At 46.7% G+C, this 13,966-nt stretch overlaps 1 protein-coding gene and 2 pseudogenes across 1 annotated transcript in view; 2 read left to right on the top strand and 1 right to left on the bottom strand.

Annotated features, from left to right (window-relative positions):
* Tedc1 (tubulin epsilon and delta complex 1) overlaps positions 1-13,966 on the top strand; it is a 520,546-nt gene that overhangs the window by 9,515 nt on the left and 497,065 nt on the right. The window lies entirely within an intron of this gene.
* On the top strand, positions 6,165-6,663 carry LOC142834641 (large ribosomal subunit protein P1 pseudogene; annotated as a pseudogene).
* On the bottom strand, positions 6,665-7,185 carry LOC142834640 (profilin-1 pseudogene; annotated as a pseudogene).

Below are 13,966 nucleotides of genomic sequence, written 5' to 3'. Positions count from 1 at the left end.
AGAGGCAGGCAGGTTCCTGAGTTTTAGGCCAGGCTGCTCTACAGACAAGTTCCTAAGTAGTCAGGGATGTTACACAGAGAAACCCTGTCTCAGCCAAAAAAGAGAAACGAAAACAAAAAAACTTGTGTTTTGGTGTGACATTTAACAAGGCCATAAAATAATAAGGCAAGATTGATGATGTACCTGGTACCAGAAGACAAACCCAGACATAAATTGACCAGAAAAGACTTACACAATAATTTCATTCACATAATTCATGCTAGAACAAGGGGAGGTGCAGGTGCTGGAAAGGTCTCTGCCGAGGTCCTATTGAACATTGACTTTAGACTCATAACCTGCATGTCACATCAGTTTTCTGGGTTTATCAGCCTTGCCTTATAAAGAAATATCAACTCCAGACAGCACCGTCCCATGATGATGCTATCTATATATACCTTTGTCCTTCATGTGTGGGTCAGTCAACCTGGGCAAATGGGTCAGGACTATGTATACCTGTGTGACACTGAGCATCTGTGTCCTGTTGTGTCAGCCTTGGCTGAGATGTCAGGTCATTTAGGAGAGAAACTCAGGGATAGGTGGCTCCTGTTTAATCATGGGCCCTTGGCAGCTAGCTGAAGTCATTTTATTCCATGGAAATCTGTAGGTGAGTAGGTCTATAATTAGGAACCCTTGGCTCATGAGTACAGAAACCTGATGGACTGATGCACTCAAGCTTGTATCCCAAAGCCCTGGGAACTAGAGGTGCATGGGTCCTGACCTTAGGAGCCAGCGACTGACAGCTCCAGCTGCTTGGGTTAGAGGAATCTTGTTCTGGCTTTTTACTGCCATGTCAACATGCAACAATTGGTGAAACTCAACTTTGAAGCAGTGGTAGCAGCAGGTAATGCAAGGTAGCATTACAGTTCCTAACCCTTGGGTGTTGAGACCCTTAGACTTGGTAATTCCAAGACCTCTTCTAGTGATGGTCCGAGTCTAGCACCCATCACCTGCTACCTCTGTTCTGTTTTCACTGCTGCCCCTGTGCGTGGCATGAATCTCAAATCCCAGATAGGTACAAATCTCAAATAGATAAAAGACTATTCTGAGAAAGCCTTTTGCTAGACATAATGTAGCATCAGGGGGTATCTTAGATGTCTCCCAGTTAACCAGAGGAAGCTAAGCAGCCTGGTTACATAGCCAGGAGGGGTGTAGGACATGTTAACAGAGGAGTCCATTTACACCAATCAGCACAGCTCCCAGTTCCCCCATTACTGACTCCCTTCCTTCCTCTCCCCCCTTTAAATTTTTCTCTCATATATTACATCACAACCACAGGTTCCTCTCCCTTCACTCCTCTCAGATCCCCCCCCCCCAATACCCTAAGAACAGGGACAGCTCTGAGCCCAGAGTCCCTACAGGACAAAGCTTGAGAGTCACCTGCAGGGAGGTCCCACAAGGCATGAGACTTGATGACCATACCTGGAGACACGGTGCACAGAGGTTGTGGGGTTGAGGGAACCAACACCAAGAGCATGACGGTAGAGAATGTTTGGCTGTGTTGAGCTGTAAGTCCCTATTCTAAGTACCCAATAATTTTTTCTGCAAATGAGCAAAAGGTACGGGCTACAAACCTTCGAATGGCAGGAAGACCCTTCCTGAAGGAGCGCAGCCTGAAGCAGGGAGTTGTCTGCCCAGCAGCCCCTTCTCTGACAGCTGGTGGCACTGCTCTTAAAGTTGTTGGCTGGTTTTAGACACTGCCATCACTCTGGGCTCAGAGCTGTCCCTGTTCTTAGGGTATTAGTTGCCCGGGGTCGGGGTTTGGGGACATCTTTACCCTTTGCATGGTTCTCTCATTCTCCGGCCATATTTATCTCTCCCCTTAGCCATTTGGCCAAAAATCACTAGGTACTCTTTGATGGGGTCGGGTCAGGGTGGGGTCAGAGTGGAGAGCCCACAGTGTAAACCTGGGAACAGTCGCTATGCAGTGGGGCAGGTGGGCTGGAGGGAGCTGGGAGTGCTGTGCAGGGTGCTGGGCAGAGGGAGGCTGTGGTGTGCTGAGACCCTGTGAGAAGCCTGCGGAGGGTGGGTTCGGGATGAGGACAGCAGCACTTGTTTGGAGTGGTGAGTGCCTTGCATGAGGGGAAGGTGGTAAAGGAGAACCCAGCATAGTGGGCCTAGGCCTGCTCTTTATTTTGAATGGCCCCTTCTGACTTGGAGAGATTCTGGGGTCTAGCAAAAGGAAGGTGAGGCCTGCCTGGGGAACTACATGGGTTCTGGTTGATCTAGGAATGGGGTCTGGTGTCCTGGTCATGAACTGTCCTGGTCTGAGAGTTGAATAAGCTAAGGGTATGCGCAGTCAGCTCTCACCATGACATTCAAGTTGGGTACATGGTGGGTAGTCAAGCTTTTCAAATTGAGTTTGGGACCAGAGAATTGCTGAGAACCCTGGTGTGGGTGGGACCCTGCTGGGAGTGATAAAGCCAAGATCTAAGTGTGAGGCCTGAGCCTCAGGTCTCCCACAAGCAGTAGCTAGAAAAATGAGGTCACAGGGACAGGAAGGGGAGTCACCTGAGGTTGTACAAACAGGAAGTGATTATTAGATTAGCCTTGGAATGGTGGTCCCCTCATACTCATCCTAAGAGAAAGGACGTGCAAGCCACAGTACCACAGTGCCTGGCAGTCAGGGGAGATTTATTGATCTCAGAGAGGGTGTGGGCCAGACTCGTTTCCTGTGTGGTCTATCTGCAGCCCTGCTTCCCCTTGACCACTCTGCCTGTGCATCACCACTGTACCTTAGGGACCATGTGATGATACTGTAGGGATAATTGTCAGGCCTCTGAAGCCTTGGGATGGGAACCAGGGAGCCTGGAACTAGATAAGTCAGTGTCACCTCTCACCCCCATACACCTAAGGGACAAAGCAGCGATCGTTAGCTGCTGCTCCATGGCTCCTGGACGTCTCTGAGCTTTCTCTGTTCACAATATTTTCTATGTGTATCTCAGTACTTTCCTGTGACATCCTTTGGTCAAAAAGAGGGTTGGGGAGATAGCTCAGTGAGTAAAGGGCTTGTCATGCAAACATGAGGATCTGAGTTCAGATCCTCCGAATCCATGTAAGAATCTGGGTTTGGAGTTATTTGCTTATGAAGCAGGTACTAGAAATGAGACAAGAGGATCCTGGGTACTTGCTAATCAGCCAGTCTAGTGAATTGGAGAGCTCCAGGTTCAGTGAGACCCTGTTTCAAGAAATAAGGTGGAGAAGCAAACTGAAATATACCTGGTGTTGATCTCAGACCTCTACCTGTGCACATGAGCACACAAACACACACAGACCAGCAAAAGAAAGACCTAATCGTTCTGTTGATTTGTTTGGGTCAAACAACAGGAATTTCTCAGCTGTCCTAGGAAGTGAATTGTGGAGTTGGGGGTGTAACTCAGCTGGTAGAGCTCTTGCCTAGCGTGTATGTCCCGAGTTCTGTTCCCAGTACTTGATAAACTGAGTGGTGGCACGTGCCTGTAATTCCAGCACTCAGAAGTTAAAGGTCATCCTTAGGCTACATAGCAGGTTGGAGCCAGTTTGGGATACATGAGAACATGTCTCAAAAGAAAAAATAATAATTACGGTTGGAAATAAGTGAAAGACACAAACCCTTGGTTTACTTCTTTAAACAACTGCACTTGGGGCTGGAGAGATGGCTCAGAGGTTAAGAGCACTGCCTGCTCTTCCAAAGGTCCTGAGTTCAATTCCCAGCAACCACATGGTGGCTCACAACCATCTGTAATGAGGTCTGGTGCCCTCTTCTGGCCTGCAGACATACACACAGACAGAATATTGTATACATAATAAATAAATATATATATTAAAAAAATAAACAACTGCACTTTCTTTGGTTTTTTTTTTTTTTTTTTTTTGGTTTTTCGAGACAGGGTTTCTCTGTGGTTTTGGAGTCTGTCCTGGAACTAGCTCTTGTAGACCAGGCTGGTCTCGAACTCACAGAGATCCGCCTGCCTCTGCCTCCCGAGTGCTGGGATTAAAGGCGTGCGCCACCACCGCCCGGCTTGCACTTTCTTATAGAAAGAATTCAGGGTCTAACTTTCAAGCTTTAGTTTGATTGGGTGTCTCACCTGGGCTCCCTGATCTGCTTTGGCTTGTGCCTGGAATTTGCTTTCTTATCACCGCAATGGCTGCCACTCTAGTTTGTTGAAGAGGTAACCGAATGAGAGTGTGCTTAGTGTTGGAACCCTGAGTTCTCGAGCTGTGCAGGAGGTGTTTGACGGGCTGTACATCCCTATGTTACCTTCCCCGACAACTAAGGTAACCAAGTGTGATGGTACAGACTTTTAATTCCAGTACTCATGATGCTGAGGCACGTGGATCTCTGTGAGTCTAAGCTAGCTCAGTCTATATACTGAGTTCCAGGCCAGCCAGGTCTGGATGAGACACAACGAGACTCTGTCTCAAAACACCCCACCCCCGGATGCCTTTCAGTGTCACCCCCTCCCCGGAGAATTCCCTGTGGCACTCTGGGCTGCCTTAGCACTCACTTCAGAAACTGTACCTGCAGCTAACACGAGTCCTTCCTTGTGTTTCCCCACCCTGCCTGCTCTGCGACGTTTTAAGAGATTCACTTTGTGAGTGTTGTTCTCACTGAAGCACATGTCCAGTGAGATGTGTGTACCGATTTCTCTGTTTCTCAGAGACCAACGCCCAAGCTAGCTCTGGTTCTCTGAAGCCGGAGAAAGTCCTGCTCTGGAGCAGTGACTTGGCTGTACAGTCAGATCAGGTCCGTGGACATGAGGTCTATAATCTCTTGTCAGGGTGACAGTTGCAGCCCAATGCCTTTGAGCTCTTATTGGGGTCCCTTATTCCATTCATCTGCTTCAGCTTCTGTAGGCCCCTGAATGTTAAGTGGTCATTCTGTCTCATGTGTTTCTTTGATTGCTGAAGTCGAGTACTTGCTTAGCTTTCTGGTTTTACTTTATGCGTATGTACACATGTGTGTGGTACATGTGTATATGCATGTTTATATGTCTGTAGGCACTTGTGTGCATGGGGCGTGCACACATGCATATGTAGGCATATGCACATGTGATTACCTCCCCTACTCACTCGTCCTCTTCTATGTTGAGGGAGAGTCTGTTGCTGAACTCAGAGTTTGCCTATTTTTGGCTAGTCTGGCTAGACAGCTTGCTCCAGGGTTCCTCTGTCTCTACCTCCCCCATGCTGGGATTACAGGCAAGGCCAGCATGCCCACCTAACTTTTATGTATGTTCTGGGCTCCAAACCCTGGCCTTCATGTTTGTACCACACTTTACTCACTGGGCAAGCTCTGTAGCGCTGGCTCTTTTCTTCAGCAAAGGACTGGTCAGATCTTCTTCTTCCTCCTCCTCCTTTCTGACAGGGTTTCTCTGTGTAGTCCTGACTGTCCTGGAACTTGTTCTATAAACCAGGCTGGCCTCTGCCCGTCTAATGCTGGGAATAAAGGTGTGCACCACAACTCCCCACTGTCATATCTGTTTTTATTGTGTCTGTCTCTGTGTGGTGTGTTTATCATCACTTTCTACTTTGTTTTGTTTTTATGATTTTTTTTATCTTTATGGGTGTTTTGTCTACATGCACATCTGCATACCAGAAGAAGGTATCAGATCCCCTGGGACTCCAGTTACAGAGAGTTGTGAGCCCCATGTGAGTGCTGGGAGTTGAACGCAAGCCCTCTTAACAGCTCTTTACCGCTGAACCATCTCTCTGGCCTCTCTCCTTTAGTTATTGAGACAGGGTCTTTTCTTGAAACCGGAGCTAGTGATTTTGGTGAGATTGGCGGGCTGTGAGCCCTGTCTCTGCCCTCCCTAGCTCTGGGAGTTCAGATACATGGCACAGTGTCTGGCTCTAAGGAGGTGCCGTTGATCTGAACACGGCCTTACTCTTTGAACTAGTTCCAGCCCCGTTCTTTGAGTTTTTCTTTTCTTTTCCTTTCTTTCTCTTTCTTCTTTCCTTCCTTCCTTTCTTAATTTCTTTTTTTTTGTTTTTTGTTAGTAGAATCTTTTTTATTCAGAAAAAAACAAAAAACAATTTTTTTCCCCCAAACACACACAGGAGGGGGTATGGGTAAGGGGAGGTATCTGTCTGTCCAGCCCTAGCCCATAGCCCATGTGGTCTTGGTAGCAATAAGAGAAATGGGGTGCTTTTCCTCTGCTGCCGCCAAGGTGCTCGGTTCTTCCGAGGAAGCTAAGGCCGCGTTGGGGTGAGGCCCTCACTTCATCCGGCGACTAGCACAGTGCCGGCAGTCCGCATCATGGCCTCCGTCTCTGAGCTCGCCTGCATCTACTCCGCCCTCATCCTCCACGACGGTCACGGAGGATAAGATCAATGCCCTCATTAAAGCAGCTGGTGTCAATGTTGAAGCTTTCTGGCCTGGCTTGTTTGCAAAGGCCCTGGCCAATGTCAACATTGGGAGCCTCATCTGCAATGTAGGGGCTGGTGGGCCTGCTCCAGCAGCCGGAGCCGCACCAGCAGGCGGTCCTGCCCCCTCCACCGCTGCTGCCCCAGCTGAGGAGAAGAAAGTGGAAGCAAAGAAGGAAGAATCCGAGGAGTCTGATGACGACATGGGCTTTGGTCTTTTCGACTAGGCTCTTTGATACCATGGCTAATAAAAGGATGAATCTGTAAAAAAAAAAAAAAAAAAAAGAGAAATGGGGTAATGTCCCCCAAAATAATGGTATGTGTGTGTATGGAAAGAAAGGGTGCAAAAGCTCAAGGGAGCGATGGGGGAGGGGACAAATGAGGTCAGTACTGGGAATGCCGCAGGTGGGAGGCCATTTCATAACATTTCTTGTTGATTAAACCACCATGGATACCTTCTTTGCCCATCAACAGGACTAGCGTCTTGGCAGTCATGGTAACAGTGACATTGAAGGTGGGGGCTCCTCCGGTGCTCTTTGTATGAAGATCTATTGTAAATTGCCCGTCCTCAGCAGTGAGTCCCAGATCACAGAACATTTCTGGCCCCCAAGTGTCAACCCATTCACGAAAAAACTTGATCCGTCTTTGCCTTCCAGGACACCAACATCAGCTGGCATAAAGCTAACGAAGGTCTTCCCGGGGGACAGCGGCCCAGTCGGAGGGCGAGTCCTTGTAGCCTATGATGGCTGCGTCCTGACAGGTCCCATCTGCCATGAGGCTATCGATGTAGGTGTTCGACCCGGCCATGGCACTGCTGGGCCTGGACTGACCTCGAACTCACAGCTATTTTCCTGCCTCTGCCTAGGATTAAAGGCATGCGCTACCACTGCCTGGCTCTTTTTTATTTTTGAGACAGTGTAACAGCTCTAGATGTCTTGGAACTTGCTCTTTAGACCAGCTGGCCTTGAACTCACAGAGATCCGCCTGCCTCTGCCTTCCCAGTTCTGGGATTAAAGGTGTGAGCCACCACTGCCCTTCTTTGGTTTTTTTTTTTGTTTTTTTGGTTTTTAGAGACAGGGTTTCTCTGTGGTTTTGGAGCCTGTCCTGGAACTAGTTCTTGTAGACCAGGCTGGTCTCGAACTCACAGAGATCCGCCTGCCTCTGCCTCCCAAGTGCTGGGATTAAAGGCGTGCGCCACCACCGCCCGGCCACCACTGCCCTTCTTAAATGTTTTCTTTATAAGAGTTTCCGTCCCGTGGTGTCTCTTCACAGCAGTGGGAACCCTAAGACAACAGCATGTGTGTGCAGGTCAGAGGACAACTTAGAGCAGCCAGTTCCCTCCTTCCACTGTTAGATTCTCTGGATCAAATTCAGCTAATCAAGGTTGGTGGTAGGCACCTTCCCCCACAGGCATGACCTTGAATTCTTCTTTTTTTTAAAGCCAAATTTGAAGCAAGCTTAAATACTGGCCAGGTAGATGGACTCTAGCCACTTTTATACCTAGGTTCCTGGGAATTTGCTGACCTTGAATTCTTGAATTTTTGGTCCGTTTGCCTCCATCTTCCAAGTCCTGGGATTGTAGGTGTGTGTGACTACACTGGATTCTTCTTTGTTGGTTCAAGATGGGGTAGCACAGACTGGCCGTGAACTCTGAGCTTCCTGTGCCAGCCTTCTGGTGCTGGGATTGCAGGCCTGCGCCTCCATGACTGGCTTGCTGCTGAGCTCCTTATTCTTACTCTTGTTCATCTTGCCTGTCGTTTTGTAAATTACGTGCTCTAACTTAGGTCTCTTTCTCCTGAAAGCAATCCCATGGACATTTCAGAGTGAGTAATATTAGAAAAAGGTTGGCTAGGCGTGGTGGTGCATACCTTTAATCCCAGTACTCGGGAAGTAGAGGCAGGCAGATCTCTGTGAGTTTAAGGCCTGCCTGGTCTACAGAGTGAGTTCCAGGACAGCCGGGGCCATGTAGAGAGAGAGAGAGCCTGTCTCAACAAAAACAATAAAAACAACAACTTATCCCCTCAAAAATATAAAAAACCCAAAAAACCTCAAACAAGCAAACAAACAATACTTCCAAGCCAAAACAACAACAACAACAACAACAAGTTGGTATAAGGCAAGAGATTCCATGTTTCCATAATTTTGATTCTTCCAACTTCTGAAGACATCTCTTCATTGATATTTCATGGATCCTTAGATGGAGAATTTGTCTTGTTTGGTAGGGTTTATTCATGCATATTTGGTTTGAAGTGTTATTAACTCTCCTCCTCTCTTTGTCTCTGTCTTAACACCACGTTTGCTGAATATTGCAGAGCATGACTGACTTCTGCATATTGACTGAGGATAAGTGAGCTTACTACACTCTCTTATTAATTCCAAAAGCCTATCTTCAGTTGATTATATCACCTGCAAGACTAATAAATTTCATTTATAAAATTAAATAAATATTTTAAGTGTTTGGATGCTTTGCTTACATGTGTGCCTGTGTACCACATGCATGCAGTGTTTGTGGTGGCTAGAAAAGCATGTCAGAGACCCTAGAACCGGAGATACAAGGCTTTTAGTCACCTTGTGGGTACTAGGAACTGAACCCTGGTTCTCTGTAAGAGCATCAGTGATCTTAACCACTGAGCCATTTCCCAGCTCTGGATTGCTGCTGCTGCTTCAGATTAACTTTTGTATGTGTGTGTGTTTTCTCTGTGAGTATGAATGCGCACAATATGCAGGCCTGGTGCACATGGAGGTCAGAAGAGCGCATCAGCTCCCCCTCCCCCCAGAACTAGAATTATGGACTATTGTGAACTACAACAAGTGTAGGTGCTGGGAACCAAATCCAGGTCATCTTTAAGAAGGGGTTATATTTAGGAACCTGTGCCAATGCGTTCAAGTGTACTTCCCGCTTTCTCTTCTATGAGGTTCAGTGTGGCTGGCTTTATGTTGAGGTCTTTGATCCATCTGGACTTGAGTTTTGTGCATGGTGATAGGTATGGATCTATTTTCATTCTTCTACATGTTGATATCTAGTTATACCAGCACCACTTGTTAAATATGCTTTCTTTTTTCTATTTAATATTTTTTGCTTCTTTGTCAGAAATCAGGTGTTTGAAGATGTGTGGATTGATATCCGGGTCTTCTATTCGGTTCCATTGGTTCTCCTGTCCAAAACTAGGCTGTTTTCAGTACTGTAGCTTTGTAGTAGCTTTGTGGTAGAGTTTGAAGTCAGGGATTGTGATGCCTCCAGAAGTTCTTTTATTGTACAGGATTGTTTTGGCTGTCTGTCCTGGGTTTTTTGCTTTTCCATATGAAGCTGAGTACAGTTCTTTTGAGGTCTTTGAAGAATTTTGCTGGGCATTGCATTGAATCTGCTGTGTAGCTCACACTTTAAAAAAGAATAAAGCTTGGGACTGGAGAGAAGACCCGATGGTCAAGAGCACTTACTGCTCTTGCAAAAGATGCAGGTTCAGTTTCAAGCATCCACATGACACAGCTCATAACCACCTATAACTCAAATATCAGGGCGTCTGACATCCTCTGACTTCCATGGAAGGCCCTTACACACGGTACGTGAAGACTCATGCACACACAAACACATACAATTAATAAATAAAAATGACATTGTAGGCATGAAGCTCATTACCATGACCACCTAAGAGACTATTCCTGTAGTCAGAGTGAAGGCGTAAGTCACAAACCCACACCAGTTTGGAATTATGATTAATAGAATGGTTATTTATTTAAAGGGGAAAACTTACAGATCACCGTCCCAGACAACAGCCCTCTGTACAGTCAGGAAAGGAGCCTAGTCAGAGCCGGAAGCCAGAGAGAGAGCAGGAGAGGGAAGTGGCCGCTTTTTTAAAGGGAGAGAGACCACACCCCAATGGGCTGGTATCTCAGCAGCTATTGGCTGAAGGAGCGGAAGGAGCTCCCGCAACATCAGAGGACTCACCAAGATGTAATGACAGCATGACCGTCAATGTTAGGGAAACACCACAGATCCAGCGCCCCTGGCTAATTTGTACACTGCATTCAAACCCCCTGCTCAGTCCCAGTCATTCACACAGGGGTTTGTCACCGGCTGTTGTGCCCTATTTTTTCTCTACAGTGCTTCTTACACTGCTGTGAGTCCCCAGCAGATGCTCAACACAGTGATCAGCGGAACCACTAGTCCCGCTGGCCACAGCAGCTCTGCAACCCTGACACGTGTGCTTCCTTAAGCCCCTGCTGAAACTTTCTCTTTCCAAATTCTCTTTGTGTCTGTGTCTGGGTACAGGAGGTGTAGGACACTCACATCTTCCTGGTCATCATCTTCAGAAGTCTACTTTGTGTCTGTGTCTGGGTACAGGAGAGTGTAGGACACTCACATCTTCCTGGTCATCATCTTCAGAAGTCTACTTTGTGTCTGTGTCTGTGTCTGGGTACAGGAGAGTGTAGGACACTCACATCTTCCTGGTCATCATCTTCAGAAGTCTACTTTGTGTCTGTGTCTGGGTGCAGGAGGTGTAGGACACTCACATCTTCCTGGCCATCATCTTCAGAAGTCTACTTTGTGTCTGTGTCTGTGTCTGGGTACAGGAGGTGTAGGACACTCACATCTTCCTGGCCATCATCTTCAGAAGTCTCACATCTTCCTGGTCATCATCTTCAGAAGTCTACTCTGTCTGTGTCTGGGTGCAGGAGGTGTAGGACACTCACATCTTCCTGGTCATCTTCAGAAGTCTACTTTGTGTCTGTGTCTGTGTCTGGGTACAGGAGGTGTAGGACACTCACATCTTCCTGGTCATCATCTTCAGAAGTCTACTCTGTGTCTGTGTCTGGGTGCAGGAGGTGTAGGACACTCACATCTTCCTGGTCATCATCTTCAGAAGTCTACTTTGTGTCTGTGTCTGGGTGCAGGAGGTGTAGGACACTCACATCTTCCTGGTCATCTTCAGAAGTCTACTTTGTGTCTGTGTCTGTGTCTGGGTACAGGAGGTGTAGGACACTCACATCTTCCTGGTCATCATCTTCAGAAGTCTACTTTGTGTCTGTGTCTGTGTCTGGGTGCAGGAGGTGTAGGACACTCACATCTTCCTGGCCATCATCTTCAGAAGTCTACTTTGTGTCTGTGTCTGGGTGCAGGAGGTGTAGGACACTCACATCTTCCTGGCCATCATCTTCAGAAGTCTACTCTGTGTCTGTGTCTGTGTCTGGGTGCAGGAGGGGTAGGACACTCACATCTTCCTGGCCATCATCTTCAGAAGTCTACTTTGTGTCTGTGTCTGGGTGCAGGAGGTGTAGGACACTCACATCTTCCTGGTCATCTTCAGAAGTCTACTTTGTGTCTGTGTCTGTGTCTGGGTGCAGGAGGTGTAGGACACTCACATCTTCCTGGCCATCATCTTCAGAAGTCTACTTTGTGTCTGTGTCTGGGTGCAGGAGGTGTAGGACACTCACATCTTCCTGGCCATCATCTTCAGAAGTCTACTTTGTGTCTGTGTCTGGGTACAGGAGGTGTAGGACACTCACATCTTCCTGGTCATCATCTTCAGAAGTCTCACATCTTCCTGGTCATCATCTTCAGAATTCTCTTTGTGTCTGTGTCTGGGTGCAGGAGGTGTAGGACACTCACATATTCCTGGCCATCATCTTCAGAAGTCTCACATCTTCCTGGCCATCATCTTCAGAAGTCTACTTTGTGTCTGTGTCTGTGTCTGGGTGCAGGAGGTGTAGGACACTCACATCTTCCTGGTCATCATCTTCAGAAGTCTACTTTGTGTCTGTGTCTGTGTCTGGGTGCAGGAGGTGTAGGACACTCACATATTCCTGGTCATCATCTTCAGAAGTCTACTTTGTGTCTGTGTCTGTGTCTGGGTACAGGAGGTGTAGGACACTCACATCTTCCTGGTCATCATCTTCAGAAGTCTACTTTGTGTCTGTGTCTGGGTGCAGGAGGTGTAGGACACTCACATATTCCTGGTCATCATCTTCAGAAGTCTACTTTGTGTCTGTGTCTGGGTGCAGGAGGTGTAGGACACTCACATCTTCCTGGTCATCATCTTCAGAAGTCTACTCTGTGTCTGTGTCTGGGTGCAGGAGGTGTAGGACACTCACATCTTCCTGGCCATCATCTTCAGAAGTCTACTTTGTGTCTGTGTCTGGGTGCAGGAGGTGTAGGACACTCACATCTTCCTGGTCATCATCTTCAGAAGTCTACTTTGTGTCTGTGTCTGGGTGCAGGAGGTGTAGGACACTCACATATTCCTGGTCATCATCTTCAGAAGTCTACTTTGTGTCTGTGTCTGTGTCTGGGTGCAGGAGGTGTAGGACACTCACATCTTCCTGGTCATCATCTTCAGAAGTCTACTTTGTGTCTGTGTCTGGGTGCAGGAGGTGTAGGACACTCACATCTTCCTGGTCATCATCTTCAGAAGTCTACTTTGTGTCTGTGTCTGGGTGCAGGAGGTGTAGGACACTCACATCTTCCTGGTCATCATCTTCAGAAGTCTACTCTGTGTCTGTGTCTGTGTCTGGGTGCAGGAGGTGTAGGACACTCACATCTTCCTGGTCATCATCTTCAGAAGTCTACTTTGTGTCTGTGTCTGGGTGCAGGAGGTGTAGGACACTCACATATTCCTGGTCATCATCTTCAGAAGTCTACTTTGACATGACTTGTGCTTTTTTTTGGCAAGAGTTTACAGGAGACTGCTTTGTCTATTCCCTTGTTGTCAATTTTTCCGTATACTTGTTTTAAAACGTGAATTATGAAGAGAATCTGTTTTTGTTATGATTATCTTTCTCAGTCTGTTTGTAACTGACTGTCCGATGTAAGTCCCAGCTACATATAACCCCCAAAACTGTCAGTTGGTTTGTGACTGTTATTGAAGTGAATAACTGAGAGCTTAAGGGGAGGAAGGCTTATTTTGGCTCACAGGGTTTTAGGTGGTACATGGCCCTGTGTTTTTTTTTTTCTCTATAAGCAAAATGTTTATTCATATGTATAGATACATATCTACTTCAGTAACATGTATATATGTAGTTAGCATACATGCACACACATACATGTGTTTCTCAAGAGGCACATGCTGAATATCGACAGCTTAAACTTCTGCAAGAGTAAATTATTTTTCAAACATCCCAATAGATTATTTAAGAGAATTTCTGAACTCCCTTAATACTCCTTTGTAAATGTAAGTTGAACATTTTTCTCAATCATTATTACACAGTCAATAATGCAAATATTGTAACACCCACTTGGATTAAATGCTGGATCTGCCAAAAAAAAAATAAAGGCTCCATGGCCCTGTATTTATGTTAGAAATAGGTCCAGGGGGGCTGGAGAGATGGCTCAGAGGTTAAGATCATGGCCTGTTCTTCCAAAGGTCCTGAGTTCAATTCCCAGCAACCACATGGTGGCTCACAACCATCTGTAATGAGGTCTTGTGCCCTCTTCTGGCCTTCAGGCATACATGCAGACAGAATATTGTATATATAATAAATAAATAGTAAAAAAAAAAAGAAAAGAAATAGGTCCAGGGTTCTAAGAAAATGATCAGCCAACCCTAAGTATTTCACTTTCTTTTTTTTTTTTTGTGGTTTTTCGAGACAGGGT

The sequence above is a fragment of the Microtus pennsylvanicus genome, chromosome 14 (assembly GCF_037038515.1).
Source record: "Microtus pennsylvanicus isolate mMicPen1 chromosome 14, mMicPen1.hap1, whole genome shotgun sequence".
Lineage (NCBI taxonomy): Eukaryota > Metazoa > Chordata > Mammalia > Rodentia > Cricetidae > Microtus > Microtus pennsylvanicus.
Note: the sequence above shows the minus strand (reverse complement) of the source record. Positions and strands in the feature narration are given on the sequence as shown.